This window comes from Moschus berezovskii, chromosome 15 (assembly GCF_049115385.1).
Source record: "Moschus berezovskii isolate FMDL1 chromosome 15, NW_MosBer_1.0, whole genome shotgun sequence".
Taxonomy (NCBI): Eukaryota; Metazoa; Chordata; class Mammalia; order Artiodactyla; family Moschidae; genus Moschus; species Moschus berezovskii.
Window position 1 is genome coordinate 47,410,966 of NC_142474.1, and position 5,486 is coordinate 47,416,451.

Genomic DNA, 5,486 nt, shown 5'->3' on the forward strand with positions numbered 1-5,486 from the left:
TTGGCATTGGCAGGTGGGTTCTTAACCACTGAACCACTAGGGAAGTCCCCATATTTACTTTTTTTTTTAAATCATGAATGCTTCACAGGTGATGGTATACTTCCTCTAGGAAGCTCATTAATGTCCATATATCTCTCATCTCATATAGTGGCAATTGATTTATACCTAGATTAATTTTTTTCATCAGGGATTTGCAAAATGATTGTATTGTAAGTGCATACGTACCTCAGAGATAATTTCGGTTTCGGTTCCAGACCACTGCCATGAAGTGAGTGTCACAATAAAGTGAGCCACATGAATTTTTTAGTTCCTCAGTGCATATTAATATTATGTTTACACTAAACTGTAGTCTATTTAAAGTGTGGAGTAGCAGGCCTAAAAAATATACATACCTTAATTAAAAAAAGAGTAGTATATGTAAAGTGCAATAAAATGAGTTATGCCTGTATATAATTTTTTCATTTTAGTTGGATTATTTCAGTAGGGATCAGTTTTCACCAAGTATTTGTTTTCCTAGAGGTACAGCTCGTATAGGAAAGCAGGTAAAATGCTTGATGTATCCTGGTCTCAGAAAAATGAATTGGTTCCCTAGTATCCTCGAAAAGGTGAAAATCAATTTTTTTCTAAGTTCCATTTTAAAGTCATGAATGTAAACATTTTGTTGTGTTTCAATCCATTGCAGTTATTATTACTATTTTACTGATGCCCAAATTATCACATTTTAGTTAGTGGGAGTCTCTTCAGGTTGACTTCTAAGTCCCTTGGACCTAACTCCAAAAGACTTGGATAGCTTAATTGATTTCTGATATGACAAATTTTGTACATTTCCTGCCCTATACCTGGAGTCAACAGTTTTTCTAAAGAGCTCTGCTTCCTTTTAGTGGGAAATGATATTTAGAAACTGTAGTCTGGGTGCTAGAAGTGAAAGAACCATCTTTTATTCCTTTTTAAAATAATACTGGATTTATTTATTCTCTCCTGCACTTCCTATTTGCCTAGAAAATCCCATGGATGGAGGAGCCTGGTAGGCTGCAGTCTGTGGGGTCACTAAGGGTCGGACACGACTGAGCGACTTCACTTTCACTTTTCACTTTCACACATTGGAGAAGGAAATGGCAACCCACTCCAGTGTTCTTGCCTGGAGAATCCCAGGGACGGGGGAGCCTGGTGGGCTTCCGTCTATGGGGTCACACAGAGTCGGACATGACTGAAGTGACTTAGCAGCAGCAGCATACTTCAACAATTTAGAAAAGGAATATAATTAAATTTTTAAGTACATTACAATTACTGCAAGGGAAAGTGAGTGTGAAAGTTGCTCAGCCATGTCTGACTCTTTGCAAATGGAATTCTCCAGGCCAGAATATTGGTGTGGGTAGCCTTTCGCTTCTCCAGGGGTCTTCCCAACCCAGGGATCAAACCCAGGTCTCCCAAATTGCAGGCAGATTCTTTACCAGCTGAGCCACAAAGAAAGCCATAGTGCAAGGGAAACGACTGTCTATTATGCAACAAAATCCAGAACTCATTTTAAAAAATTAAGTTAATTCAACTAAAAACTTAAGGCATGGCAACCAGCAAAATGGGGGTGGAAGAGCAGGGTGGGGGATATTCATCACTCAAAATACAGTAACAAGTTATTATTTCCTTAGTACATGATTATATTCTATCAGTTCAGTTCAGTCACTCAGTTGTGTCTGACTCTTTCAGACCCCATGGGCTGCAGCTTGCCAGGCCTCCCTGTCCATCACCAATTCCCAGAGTTTACTCAAACTCATGTCCATTGAGTTGGTGATGCCATCCAACCATCTCATCCTCTGTCGTCCCCTTCTCCGCCCACCTTCAATTGTTCCCAGCATCAGGGTCTTTTCAAATGAGTCAGCTCTTTGCAACAGGTGGCCAAAGTATTGGAGTTTCAGCTGCAGCATCAGTCCTTTCAATGAATATTCAGGACTGATTTCCTTAGGACGGACTGGTTGGATCTCCTTGCAGTCCAAGGGAATCTCAAGAGTCTTCTCCAACATCACGGTTCAAAAGTATCAATTCTTCGGTGCTCAGCTTTCTTTATAGTCCATCTCTCACATCCATACATGACTACTGGAGAAACCATAGCTTTGACAAGATGGACCTTTGTTGGCAAAGTAATGTCTGCTTTTTAATATGCTGTCTAGATTGGTCATAACTTTTCTTCCAAGAAACAAGTGTCTTTTAATTTCATAGTTTCAATAGTTAAGAATAAAATTTGAATAGTCCAAAAGGGAAACCAGGAAAAGCTATGACAATTCACCCAAAGAGGAAATATGGTGAGTCTAAACAACAAATTTTAAAAAGTCAAATCAAATTGAGAGACCAATGACACAAACAAACATTTTAATGATATTCTGGGATAGGCAGTGACAAAGAACGTCATACACTACGTATGAGGGTGTAAATTGATACAACTTCAATGAGTGCATGAGTGAGTGAAGCTGCTCAGTCTTGTCTGACTCTTTGCGACCCTATGGACTGAAGCCTGCCATGCTCCTCTGTCCATGGGATTTTCCAGGCAAGGATACTGGAGTGGGTTTACATTTCCTTCTCCAGGGTATCTTCCCCACCCAGGGATCAGACCTGCTTCTCCTGTGTCTCCTGCATTGCAAACAGATTCTTTACCTGCCGAGCCACTGGGGAAGCCCAAATTCTATGGATTTTATCAATAACTAAGAAAATTAAAATGGGATATCCTTTGGTCCAGTAAATCCCCTTCTACAAAATCATCTTACAGACACAGTTCTTGTGCTCTAAGAAAAAGACATATGTTCATTTGCTGCTGCTGCTGCTGCTGCTAAGTCGCTTCAGTCGTGTCCGACTCTGTGCGACCCCATAGACTGCAGCCCACAAGGCTCCCCCGTCCCTGGGATTCTCCAGGCAAGAATACTGGAGTGGGCTGCCATTTCCTTCTCCAATGCATGAAAGCAAAAAGTGCAAGTGAAGTCGCTCAGTCGTGTCCAACTCTTAGTGACCCCATGGACAGCAACCTACCAGGCTCCTCCGTCCATGGGATTTTCCAGGCAAGAGTACTGGAGTGGAGCACTGAAGAATTGATGCTTTTGAACTGAGGTATTGGAGAAGACTCTTGATTCCCTTGGACTGCAAGGAGATCCAACCAGTTCATTCTAAAGGAAACCAGTCCTGAATATTCATTGGGAGGACTGATGCTGAAGCTGAAACTTCAATACTTTGGCCACCTGATGCGAAGTGCTGACTCATTGGAAAAGACCCTGATGCTGGGAAAGACTGAAGGCGGGAGGAGAAGGGGATGACAGAGGATGAGATGGTTGGATGGCATCACTGACTGGATGGACATGAGTTTGAGCAAGTTCAGGGAGTTGGTGAAGTACACGGAGGCCTGGCAAGCTGCAGCTCATGGGGTCGTAAAGAGTCAGACACGACTGAGCTATTGACCTGACCTGAAATGAACTGAGGCTACCACGTGACCACCAAGGACACTCTAGCATTCGGGCACTATCAGCCTGGGTTCAAACAGACTTGCTTGGGACTTCTCCAGGAAACCGCTGGGTGGGGGCAGAGGGGCGCTCAGTCCAACAGCTCCTTTGTGATCATCTGTGCTGTTTGAGAACTTGGTCTTTATTCCTGGAAATGAGCCTTAATCCCTCAAAGTTGCACCGGAGGCGGAGTGGGAGTCAGGGCAAGAGCCTGTGTCCGAGTCCCAGGGGCCCAAGTCGGAGTCGGGGCCTGACCTGGAAAGAGAGATCTGTACCCCCGCAGGGCCTGGCCTAGAGCTTGAGCTGCCCTCGGCCTCGGGTCAAGACCTGAACCGAGCTTGGCTGGGTGGTGGGGCAGAGCGCAGAGCTGCTTTCCGAGTCACGGCTGAGGCTCAACTACCTCCGCCAGCATCGCGGGCTGAGAACCAACTAGCCCAGCGGCTCCGCTGCCACACCAACTGCCTGGAGGCACCGCTGTCCCAGACCTTCCGGTAGGTGGGCTGGAAGGTGGGCTCGCACCCCTGGATCTCCCTGCTGTTGCCCATGGTGTTAACGGCTGTTCTCAGCACTGGCCTGATTTAACAGCCCCAGGATGAAGAAGATGACCTCGAGGAGCAGTACACCCAGGTAGGGAGACCCGCCAAGGGTGAGCGATGCTTTGTGCAGGAACATTTCACCGCCAACAGCTCTCTCATATTCTCCATCTCCAGGAAGAGCACAGAGGTCAATTATGCCTCCATCCTAGTGGTCTCCAACACTGAGACACTGCTGGAGCCAGAGATCTTAGAAGAAATTAGCAAGGTGGAAGGTGTGGTGCAAGCTTTGACTGTGACATAGGACAATGGAACCCAGATCCCCTACAGCAAGGTGTGTGCTAAGAACCAGGGCTCCTGTGTCCCCCTGCTCCCTAACCCACTCTTGTCTCCTGGAAAAGGATCAAGGGCCTCAACCTGAAAACTATCACCTTCCCCATCTACAGCCTAGCGGGTCAGATCATCTAGCTGGCCAACATCCTGGGAGGAACTATCTTAGGCTAAAGTATGAGGCTGATCCAGTTAGTCCTCCAGGCCAAAGCCATGAGGCTGCAGTACTACCAGAAGACAGGTGAAGGAGAGGAAAATGAACATAGCAAGGTGTGGATGATCCATTTCCTAAGAAGGCTGGCAGTCTTAAAAGAATCTGGCCTTGAAGAAGATCAAGGTACCTAGTGGCTGGGGTTTATAGGGAGGCCAGGAGAAGGTGGGAGGTATAAGAAGACTTGTTTCAAGGACCATAGCAGCAGCACTCCCAGATTATCAGATAGAGTCCTTGACTGGAAGCTAGGTGTGCTCTGCTTTATTTGATCCTTAATCCAACTTTCTTAAAGTAGTACACTGAAGAAAGCCACAATAGATTCTAAAAAAGAGTGGATATGTGTATAAATGATTCACTTTGCTGTAAACATGAAACTAACACAGCATTGTAAAGCAACTATGCTACAACAATTTTTTTTTTTAAGTAAAAAGAAATAGGACCTAAAAAAAAAAAGAATGCCACAAATCTTAAATCCTTGGTAACATTCTGGTTAAAAACACAAATCTTACATTCTCAGGGTAGGTCTGTTCAGTACAGATGTTGATCTTCAGATTTAGTTTGGTTTTCTGGTCAAATTACTCTGAAATTCTTACTTCTAGTTCAAGCCTTTGCTGTTTCTGGGAGCCCCCTAAACTTTGTTTGGAGTTCATTGGAATAAAAAAACAAAACTTTAAACAAAAGTTTCATGATGTTTTTGAGAATAAAAGATGAGCATCTTACAAGTAAATTATAGCATAGTGCCAGGCACGTTAGCTGTTCAGTAATCTTGGGGCTGGCAAACCTAGTACTCTGAATAAAACTGGTGAAAATGAGAAGACACCTTCTGGAAAAAAGCCTTTTAATACTCAGTTTCTGAAATGGTCTTTGTGCAGTTAAAACAGTAAAAGATAACAACCTAATAGAAGTTTAGAAAAAGTCATAATGTCTACAGTA

General features: G+C 44.0%; 1 pseudogene; it reads left to right on the forward strand.

Annotated features, from left to right (window-relative positions):
• Positions 1-1,561: 1,561 nt before the first annotated feature.
• LOC148775436 (patched domain-containing protein 3 pseudogene) lies at positions 1,562-4,687 on the forward strand (annotated as a pseudogene).
• The last annotated feature ends 799 nt before the right edge of the window (positions 4,688-5,486 follow it).